Source organism: Martes martes (assembly GCF_963455335.1).
Source record: "Martes martes genome assembly, chromosome: 6".
Classification (NCBI taxonomy): Eukaryota; Metazoa; Chordata; class Mammalia; order Carnivora; family Mustelidae; genus Martes; species Martes martes.
The window spans coordinates 125,771,593-125,783,493 of NC_137893.1; the positions used below are offsets into that span (position 1 = coordinate 125,771,593).

The 11,901-nt window shown below is 38.3% G+C and overlaps 1 protein-coding gene across 1 annotated transcript in view; it reads right to left on the reverse strand.

Moving 5' to 3' along the window:
• The window catches only part of LOC308343964 (serpin B6-like), a 49,988-nt gene extending 38,099 nt beyond the window's left edge, over positions 1 to 11,889 (reverse strand). The window contains exons 1-3 of the mRNA XM_080805232.1: positions 11,630 to 11,889; positions 11,101 to 11,298; positions 5,226 to 5,339 (exon numbers count right to left, since the gene is read on the reverse strand). The gene's annotated coding sequence lies outside the window, so the exon portion shown is untranslated. The remainder of the gene's footprint in view (positions 1 to 5,225; positions 5,340 to 11,100; positions 11,299 to 11,629) is intronic.
• Positions 11,890 to 11,901: the final 12 nt, after the last annotated feature.

The following is an 11,901-nucleotide window of genomic DNA, read 5'->3' on the forward strand; positions in this document are numbered from 1 at the left end:
CTTAATAAATTTTAAAAGATTGAAGCCATATAAAATATATTATCTGACCGCAAAGGAATGAAGCTAGAACGAATTTTTTTAAAGGAAATCAAACCACATGTTCTTAAATAGCCAATAAATCAGAGAAGAAATCACAAGGGAAATTGGAAAATACTTAGAGATGAATGAAATAAAACAACATGCCAAAACTTATGGGATGCAGTAGAGAGAGCACTCAGACAGAAATTTCTTGGCATAAATGCCTACATTAAACAAGAAAAGAAATTTCAAATCAAGACCTTAACTTTACATCTTGAAGAATTAGAAAAAGAAAATGAAACTAAACACAAAGTTAGCAGAAGGAAGGAGATAATAAACACTAGAGTAGAGATATATAAAATAAAAAATGGAAAAATAATAGAATCAATGAAACTCGGAGTTGATTTTTTAAAAGAACAACAAAACTGGCATAACTTTACCTAGACTGACAAAAAAAGAGAGCAGATGTAAAAAACTAAAAGCAGAAATGAAAATGGTAACATTACTACAGATTTTATAGAAATAAAAATGATGACAAGAGAATACTATGAACAATTATATGCCAACAAATGTAATAACCTAAATAGAATAAATTTCTAGAAGTTTACAAATTACATAAACTGAAGAAAAAATAGTAAATCTCAACAGATATATAACAAGTAAAGAGATCGGATCAGTGATCAAAAACCTCTCAACAGGATACCCACTCTCACCACTTTTATGCAACATAATATTGGAAATCCTAGCTAGAGCAATTAGGCAAGAAAAAGAAATAAAATACACCCAAACTGGGAAGGAAAAAGTAAAACTATCACTATTTGCAGATAGCATGATAGTATATATAGAAAATCCTAAAGACTCCACCAAACACTTTGGAATAAATAAATTTAGTAAAGTTTCAGGGCACAAAATCAATATACAAAAACCTGTTGCATTTCTGTACACTAATAATGATAAGAAAGAGGAATTAAGAAAACAATCCTATCTATACTTGCAACAAAAAGAATAAAATACCTAGGAGTAAATACAACCAAGGAGGCAAAAGACCTTATACTGAAAACTACAAAGACATTGAAGAAAGAAATTGAAAAAGACAAATAAATGTAAAGATAATCTGTTCTCATGGATAGGAAGGATATTGTTAAAATGTCCATACTACCCAAAGAAATCTACAGATTCAATGTAATCCCTGTTAAAATTCTAATGGCATTTTTCACAGAAATAGAATAAGCAAATCCTAAAATATATATGGACCTAAAAAAAGCCCTGAGTAGCCAAGGTAATCTCAAGAAAGAAGAACAAAGTGGAGGCATCATGTTCCCTGATTTCAAATTATATTACAAAGCTGTAGTAATCAAAAAGCATGGTATTGGCACAAAAACAGACACACAGATCAATAGAATAGATAGCCCAGAAATAAATCCATGCATGTATGGTTAATTAATTTACAAGGAGCCAAGAATATGCAATGGTAAAAGAACAGTCTCTTCAATGAATGGTGTTGAGAAAACTGGACAGCCACAGGCAAAGGAATGAAACTGGACCACTACCTTACACTACACATAAAAATTAATACAAAAATGGATTAAAGACTTGAATGTAAGACTGAAACCATAAAACTCTTAAAAGAAAACCATAAAACTTCTGGTAAGCTCCTTGACATCAGTCTTTACAATTAGTTTTTGAATCAGACACTAAAAGCAAAAGTGATGAAAGCAAAAACAAACAAGTGGGACTACATCAAACTAAAAGGCTTCTGCACCGCAAAGGAAACCATCAACAAAATGAAAAGACAACCTACTGAGTGGGAGAAAATATTTGCAAATCATATATCTACTAAGAGGTTAATGTATAAAACATATAAAGAATCCCTACAACTCAACAGCAAAACAAACAATTCAGTTTTAAAAAGGTACAGAAGATCTGAATAGACATTTTTCCCAAAAAGACATTCAGATGGTCAACAGGTACATGGAAATATACTCAACATCACTCATCATCAGGAAAATGCAAGTCAAAACCACAGTGAGATATCACCTCACACCTGTTAGAATGGCTGGTATCAAAAAGACAAGAAATAACAAATGTGGACAAGGATGTGAAGAAAAGGAGACCATTGGTGGGAACCGAAGTACAACCACTATGGAAAACAATATGGAAGTTCTCCAAAAAGTAAAAATAGAACTAGTATACAATCCAACAATTCCACTTCTGGGTATTTAATCAAAAACCAAAAACACTGATTTGAAAAGTTGTCCATACCCTCATGTTCACTGCAGCACTGTTTGCAATAGCCAAGACACAGAAATAACCCAAGTGTCCATCAGTAGATGAATGGGTAAAGAAGGTGTGTCTCATATATAAAATGGAATATTATTCAGCCAAAATCTTGCCATTGGTGACAATATGGATGGAATTTTAGGCCAATTATACTAAATGCAATGAGTCGGTCAGAGAAAGACAAATACCATATGATCTCAGTTACATGTAGAATCTAAGAGAAAAAAAAAAAAAAAAGCTCAGATACAGAAAACAGATCGTTAGTTGCCAGAGGCAGAGGGTAGGGATCGGAAAAATGGGTGTAGGAGGTCAAAAAGTACAAACTTCCAGTTATAAAATAAGGAAATCATGGGGATATAATATATAGCATGGCCACTACAGTTAATAATATCATATTGTACATTTGGAAGTTGGTAAGAGACTAAATGTCAGAAGTTCTCATTATAAGAAAAACTAGAATTGAGAGGTGGTAAGAACCAGATTAAAATATACAAGTTCCTTAGCCCCTCCCTTACTCCTGCCTACTTCCCACAAACCAAATATTCCAACTTAATGTTAAGCAAGCAAGCAAGAAAGAAAACCTCTCAACAAAGAAATGTCCAGAACCATGTGGCCTCACTTGTGAATTCTATCAAAATATTAAAAGAATTAACACCAATTCTTTTCAAACTCTTCTAAAAAATTAAAGAGGAAAGAATATGTCCAAACTCATACCTTGATACTAAAGCAAGACAAAGACATTGCTAGCAAATAACACTGTAGACTAATAACCATTTAAATATTGATGCAAAGTCCACAAGAAAGTACTAGCAAACTGCATCCAACAGCATATTAAAATGATTATACATCACCACCAAGTGAGATTTAGTCCAGGAATGCAACATAAGATTATCTACTAATATAATGCATCACCTTAATACAAAAAAACACATGATGGTCTCAACTGACACAGAAAAGGCATTTGACAGACTCCTACACTCTTCCATAATAATAATTTTAAAACACTCAGAAAACTAGGAATAGAAAGAACTTCCTCAACATGATAAAGGGCATTTATTAAAAACCTACTAATCCTAGCTAGAGCAATTAGATGAAGGAAAGAAAAGTCATTGAACTTAGAGAGGAAGAAGTACAACTATTGCTATTCACAGATTATATGATCCTATATATAGAAATATATCAAATATATAAAATATCTAGAAAATCCCAAATATATAGAAAATTCCAAATACATAAAATACATAGAAAATCCATAAGAAAGCTACTAAATCTATGGAGAAATGTCTGTTCATGTCTTCTGCCCATTTCTTGACTAGATTATTTATTTTTGGGGTGTTGAGTTGGTAAGTTCCTTGTAGATCTTGGATACTAGTCCTTTATCTGATAAGACATTCGCAAATATCTTCTCCTGTTCTGTTAGGGTGGTGGGATGGGGTAACTGAGTGACGGGCATTAATCCTTAATGGGCACGTTATGTAATGAGCACTGGGTGTTATATGCAACTGATGAATCACTGAACTCTACCGCTGAAAGTAACAATATACTATATGTTAGTTTATTGAATTAAAAGAAAAGAAAGAAAGCTACTAAATCTAATACACAAATTTGCAAAGTTGAGGATACAAGATCAACATACAAAAATCAGTTGTCTCTATATATGTGTAATAAACAATATGAAAAAGATATTAAGAAAGCAATTCCATTTGCAATTGCATCTAAAATCCTAAAATACCAATAAAATATTATACCTAGAATAAATTTAAACTAGAATAAATTTAAATTTAAACTATAAAATATTTCTGAAAAATCTTTTAAAAGAGCTAAATAAATGGAAACACATCTTGTGTTAGTGGATAAGAAGACCTAACTGTCAAGAAATCAATACAATTCAAAGCAACCTCCAGATTCAGTGCAATTCCTATCAAAATTTCAACTGCATTTTTAAATTTTTTGCAGAAATGCAAAAGCCGATTTTCAAATTCAAATGGAATTACAAGAGGCTCTGAATAGCCAAAGCAATCTAGGAAAAGGGGGACAAAGTTGGAAGACTCCAACTTTCTAATTTCAAACGTACTACAAAGCTACAGATATCAAAACCGTGTGGTTTGGTATTAGCACAAATACAGACATATATGCTAATGGGATGGTACGGACAGTCCAGAAGTAAACCCACACCTCTGTGGTCAATTGATTTCGATAAGGGTGCCAAGTCCCTTCATTAGGGAAAAGAATGGTTTCTTCCATAGATGATCTGTGAAAGTGGATTTCCACATACAAAGAAGAAGCTGCACCATTACTTCACACCATATACAAAATGATTAAAATCAATCAACAATCTAAATATAAGAGCCAAAACTATAAAACTGTTAGAAGAAAATACCAGAGTAAATGTTCATGAACTTGGATTTTCCAATAAGTTCTTAGATATGACACCCAAAGCCCAAGGAGGGGATTGTACTAAGTGAAGTCAGTCAAGCAGAGAAAGACAATTATCCTATGGTTTCACTCATGTGGGGAACACAAGGAATAGTGCAGAGGACCATAGGGGAAGGGAGGGAAATCTGAAGGGGGAGCAATCAGAGAGGGAGAAGAACCATGAGAGACTCTGGACTCTGGGAAACAAACTGAGGGTTGCAGAAGGGAGGGAGTTGGGGGGAAGGGGTAGCCGGGTGATGGGTATTAAGGAGGGCATGTGCGGTGATGAGCACTAGGTGTTACACGCAACTAATCAAAAACTAATCATGTACTCTATGCTGAGTAATTGAACATGATAAAAAAAACACAAGCTAGATAAATTGGATTTCATCAAAATTAAATTATTTTTATGTACCAAAGGACATTATCAAGAAAGGGAAAGACACTGGAAACGCAGCTTGAAGGCAGAGCCAATCAAGAGGCACACAGACATAGGTGTGCTATACACTCACCACTGTGTGATTACTTTGAGTCAGGTTAATGGGCTTTAAAGGCTTCTGGGGCCACTCGAGAGGTTGGTGAGTTCTTTTCCGGTCACTCCTGTTGTTTGATGTTGCCCTACAAAGCTGAAAAGTTAGAGGATATAAAGAATTGCCCTTCTCAGGAAACCTTTAATTCTCAACTCCTTTGGAAATAGACTCCATTTTTATAGGGTTAGTGGTTCTGATTTTTCTTTGTTTTAATCTTATGAAAAGTTAATAAGTTCCTACTTCCCCACAGCCCCCTCTTATCCTACTGGGGATATTTTCATTCATTATCATTGTCAAAAAATGGGCTCTGGAGACAGGCTGCTTTGCATCTTTACTGAACTCTTCGGACCTTAGTTTTCTCATCTGGAAAATGGAAATAACAATAGAAACTGCATTCTGGTGCTGCTGTGAGGATTAAATCAAGGCAGTAAAGAACCTGGCATACCGCTAGTACATAGCAAGCCCTCTGTAAATGCTAATGATTCTTCTCCCACACTATCCTAATTATCCAGAAGGCTAAGTTGCCTTTTTAGCTTACCCTTGAATGGCAGGGAACACTTATTCAATTCACATTCCCTCATCCAAGTTTCATTACTCTGTATCATGAAGAAAGTGGGGGGAAAGGTTATAGAACAGAATTCTGGCTTAATTATATTTGTAATTCCCATGGTGAAATCTTTAAAGTACTATTTATCTACAATTGTTAATCAGAATTATACACAGCAATGTGTGTAGTAAAAGCCTAATACCTCTAACCATACAATTGCCAGAATGTTCTGACTGATTTGGGGTGGTGATACAAAGTTTAAGGTTTGGTTGGGTCCAAATCTCAGGGCAGTGATTTCTAAAGGCATGTTGAATTTGCCAGCGTTTTGGTTGTCAACTAAATCCTTGTTAGAATAAGTTAAGATATGAGAGGCTTGTGTTCTCATATTTGAGCTATCAATTACTCATGGTTTGAATGGTCACTTAACAACAAAAACCTATTTAATAACACTCTCACTCTCTCATGCTCGTTCTCTCTCTCACTCTCTTTCACTCTCAAATAAATAAATAAAATCTTAAAAAAAAAAAAGGTGGGGTAGGGGGAGGCAGGTACCAGGGTGGCTCAGTTGATTAAATGTCTATCTTCAGCTCAGGTTGTGATCTCAGGGTCCTGGGACAGAGAGTCCCAGGATGGGCTCCCTCAAGCAGGGAGTCGCTTCTCTCTCTCCCTCTGCCCCTCCCTCTGCTCATGCTCTCTCTGGCTCTCTCTCAAGTAAACAAATAAAATCCTTAAAAAAACTATTTAAAAAATAAAAAATAGACTAATAACAAAACGCGAATCTAGTCTCTATTGTTTTGTTTAGATGCTATCCACTTAATACTGATTAATGCAAAAATTTAATTCATACCATGTTGCCTTTAGAATTCTACCCACAACTTTTGAGGTATCAAGACGGACCATTCTTGATAACAGCAGACCTCTCCAAAGTACCACAGGGAGAGAAACTTCTCAGAAACCAGGGGTTCTGTAAGGAGACGGACATAATAGCTCATTTCCCAATGAAACTAGCAGGGGGTCAATGTCTTCCAGTTAAGTTTGAGGAAAAAGCCATTAGATTTCTTCATGACATTTCAGAGTTTGGATGACCTTCAATTAGAAACAAAGAACACCCTGAAAATAGATAACATCTGCTCACCCTGAAATATTAAAAAAAAAAAAACCTAAAAATATTCAGAACTACCAGTATGTTCATTGAATGAAGACTGTACCTCCAACCCACCTCCAAGATCTATTTCCTGAGAACTCAGCAGCAAGATAGAAATAACAATAAAAGGGAATTAAGAAAAAGAATAACGCTTAATTGCTCACACAGGAATAGGACCCCCTCAAAGTGAAAGACAATATAAAGAATGGGAGAAAATGTTTGCAAATTATTTACCTGATAATATACAGAATATATCAAGAACTCTTACAACTCAACGAAAAATAGACAACACAATTAAATGATGAGCAAAGGACATGCATAGACATTTCCCCAAAGAAGATCTACAAATGGCCAATAAGCACATGAAAATATGTTCACCTTCATTAGCCATTAAGGAAATACAAATCAAAGCAGGAGATACCACTTCACACCTATTAGGATGTGTGAAAATTAATAAAGGGAAATCCCACTAAAGTAGAGTCCTGAGGCTAGTAAGGCGAGCGATACAGAGGCAGTACAGGGAAAATGAGAGAGATTTAATTCCTGCAAAGTTTCCATATGCTTAGAGATAAATACCTCCTTCTCAGAAAGAGAACGAAGGAGAGAGAACAATTCTTCAGGGAGTTAGAGTTGTTTGAGCAAAAACAGAAGGAAGAGTTCACCCAGAAATAACAATTTTAAGCCTGCCTGCACAACTATTTCTGTTTTTCAGGTGCCCTAAAATATGTCAGCCACTAAAGAGTGATGACCACAAAGTAATGACATTTTTCTGGTCAGCTTCCTTGTATATAAGCTGTCTCTAATAAACTCCACCTGTTTTCTTTCTCTCGAGTTCAATGTTCATTTCTATGACATTGAGACTCAAGAACCTGGTTTCAGGGGTTCCATAACAATACCACTCAATGCCAATTATGGCAAAATTGTCCATTATAGACCCCAAAAGAATTGTCAGTTATAGACCCCATCAATTATAGGGTCCCAAAGGGAACAGATTATACTGCATCTCCTCCAGGAAATTCATCCCCCCCCACCCCCGCAACTCAGCCAATGAGAAATCATCGTCACCCTGAACTCTCGCTCTTCTCCAATGTTCTTCCATTCAAAATAATCCCTCCTAAGTTTCTCCCTCCTCTTCATAAAATAACATTCCTCTCCTTTGTTTATTGAACTTGCCGATGGCTTTGCCATAGCTTGCATGTCCCAAATTGTAATTCTGTTATTCCTAAATAAACCCATTTGTACTGGTAAAATAAGTGTTTCATTGTTAACATTATGGTTATAATCATTTTTCAAAGGAACACAACAAACGGTTAGAATGTAGAAAAATCAGAACCCTTGTTTAGAGCTGGTGGGAATGTGAAATGGTATAGTCACTACAGAAAACAGTTGGCCAGCTCTTTAAAAAGCTACACAGAATTACCCTAAGACCCAACAATTTCACTCCTAGGTGTATACCCAGGAATTGAAAACGGGGGTTCAGACACTTATACAGCAATATTTTCAGCAGGATGATTCACAACAGCCAGATGACCCAAGTATCGAACAGATGAATGGATATACAGAATGTGTTCTGTATGGGTCATGGCATATGACTCAGCCATAAAATGTAATGAAGTTCTTGCTGGAGCTGAGACCTTGCAGACAGAGGGTCAGGAGCCCACAGCTGTCATGCCTGTTTGGCCGCAGCTGGTCTCTTGCTCAGGAACTCATCCTGAGACTCATTTCTGCCCCAAGGACTGTCTTAGTGCCTGCTGGCCTCCAGGAATCCCAGTTCAGCAAGCTCCACACACTTTCCAAGCAAGCAGCATCCTCTGAATGCCACTTCTCACCAGGCATCCCTTTAAAAAAAGAAATAATACAGTTCTGGTATGTGCTATGATATGGATGAACCTTGAAGATGAGATAGGGAAGCTGAGGGGACTCTGTTTTTAGAAAGGCTCTATCTCTGCTGTTTTTCTGTTGGGCCCCTTTTCCTCATGTTCTGTATTTTGCATCTGGTAACCCAAAGGAGTTATGTTCCCACTCCAAGGGGGAAGCACATCAGTTAGTCATTCTCTGAGTTTTTCCCAGGTCCCCAAACGCCTAATAATATCTAAGAAGAACCGGGACCCAAACATGTACCAGGACATTAGATTCAAACAAACCTCAGCCAACGCTAGCATCGATACCCTCTACCATTGATGATTTATGAACTAAGACCACTGGTTCACCTGTCACTTGCTTTTGATCAGACCCTACCCTGGATTCCTGAAGGAACATGTACTCTGGACCCCCTACCCCTAACTCCAAGCAACAACGAGAATTGTTCTCTTTTCCTTCCCTAGGCTCCTGGACATTCTGTCTCCCATAATTGATCACTATTCAGTAACCTCTGCTTCTACTTTCTCCAGCTCAAGTTTGATTTTTATGCTATGCAAAGCCAAGGACCCTCTTGGCGGGACCTGTGGGGACCTCCCTCTGGGTCCTTGGACCCAACTTTCTTGCATCAAAAACATTATGCTAAGTGAAAGTAAGCCAGACACAAAGGGCCAGATACTATATGAATCCACTTGCACAAAATACATAGAATAGGCAAATTGATAGAGGTGGAAAGTAAATAGGTTACCAGGACTTTTGGGGGCGGGGGTAGGGAGTGATTGCTTAATGCTTACTGAGTTACTCTTTGGGATAATTAAAAATTTGGCGATATATATAATGGTGTTGTTTGCACAACACTGTGAATATAATTAACACCACTGAACTGTGTGCTTACAATGCTTAAAATGGCAAATCTTATACACAGTTTACTATAATAAAAATTATGTTATTAGGAAGAATTTGTTTCTCAAAGGAAGGGGATGCTGTTAGCAGAGTAAAAGTCATTAAATAAAACCCAAACTATCTCCTCTAGGAGATAGTTTAAACTGCTTATATTAGCTTTAATGTAGCCCTCGCTATTCATTTTCATCAGAAACACAAGTATAGGGAGTTGGGGAGAAGATGAAGCGTATAACTAGCTTAACTGCCTCTTTGCCTAGAATGCTTAATTCAGTTCTTGCATTTCTTCATAGCAAGGGGGGGATATGAAAATGGAAATCTCAGAACCCCCTGCAAGTGATGTGTATTGTTGCTGTCAGTTGTATTTATTGGGAAATAAAAGCGCCGCCTTCTTATTAAACTCAGAATACAAACATGGTCATATCTTATTTGCCTGCGGTAAATACTCAGATTCCAAAACCAGATTAGCAGGAGATTCTGTTATTTTCTCTTGGCAGATGGGCTCCTGCTGAACTGTCCTAGAAGCAACCACGGGGGCGTCCAGAGGGCTCAAAAAGCCAAGGGAAGGCCAGCTTCCACTGTCAAGAGAGTAACTAGCTCCGTCCACATGTGTGATTGCTCCTCACCACCACAAGATGGCGCTGTGAGATCACACAGAAGCGTAATGAACGCGGCGTTCCAATTTTCCCTTTACTTCTTGTTTTTCAGAGAGTGAGCCTTGGTTTCCCTTACTCCCCGGTTCTTTCAGTTCTCATCCGAAGACTATGATGCCCCCAAGACTGGTTCTGGCATTTGCTATTCCACAGTTCCCTGGTCTTCCCACGGCACCCACACCACCCAGAGGTCCTAGAAGTCCACACAATACAAGAGACGGGACCATAGGGTTACTTGCCCTCCTCCTAAGGAAGCTTCCCTTCGGTTATGCCAGAGGGCCTGCACCTTCCTTTTAGGATGAATTGTTTCCTTCCGTGACACAGAGATGATGTGAGGACATCCCCTCAGTGAGTCAACAGAAAGGGGGATAAGACAAAGCAAACTTCACCTTTGGGGACATTCTAGTCCATCAGAAAGTGCCTCGAGCACTTTTTCCTCTGACAAAGGTCATTCTAAAATGAAAGCTGCCTCCGGGATCTCCTGGGCTCATAAGACGAGGCGGCCCTGTTCCCTGCCTGCATGAGGGCATCTCAGAGACGCCATATTCTCATTGCTGAATCCATCTGAGGACACGAGAAATCAAAGCATAGAGTTTGGGGAGGGTCCTTGAGAAGGTCACAAAGGTAGGCGGGCTATCAAATGAGGCAGCATAAACTAGAAAGAGCTGGGAAAAAAGGAAAAGATAATTAGCCCAAACTGCTCACCAGCACCTTTCTCTCTCTCACGCACACACACACAGGCTCTGGTTCATGTACCTCTCTGCCTTCTAAGGGGATATCCTTGGCCTTGAACATTCCTCTTCTTCTTTGATTAAGCTTTTTCTTTTCAGAAAATTGTAGACTCCCATGTCTTTTAAGAAACAACCCAGAGGGGCATGTGGGTGGCCAGCTGGTTGAGCTGGTTGAGTCATACCCTTGATCTCAGCTCTGGGCTTGATCTCAGGGTCGTGGAGCCTACGAAAGAGAAAGAAACAAAATGAAACAAAAAGAAAAGAAGAAGAGAAGAGAAGAAAAGAGAAGGAGAGGAGAGGAGAGAAAAGGAAAGAGTAAGAGGGAGGAAGGGAAAGGAGAGCGGGAGGGGGAGAGAGAGGGAAAGAAAGAAAGTACAGAGACAGCCCCTGTGCCCTTTATTCAGAATCCTGCAATGAGAACATTCTGCCAAACTACAGTGCAGTATCGCACCAGGATACTGACATTGACACGGTCCCATACAAAACACTTCCATCACCACAAGGGTCCCTGTTGTCCCCAGCTACCCCCTTCCTAAACCCTGGCAACCACTAACCTGTGCTCCATTTCTGTAATTTGTCATTTCAAGAATGTCACATAAAGTAAGTCCTACAGCATGGAACCTCTTGAGATTGGCTCTTTTCACTCAGCATAATTTTCTGGAGAGTCTCACGGGCTGTTGGGTGTTCGTTCCTCTTCATTGCTAAGTATTACGCCGTGGACCCGCCTTTTTTAACCTGGATACCTAACCAGGGATGGAGAAGGGAAGCAGCACACAGAAGGAGGGCTTCCCCTCCCCTGCCCGGGTCCAGAGCCACTGCTAGAGGT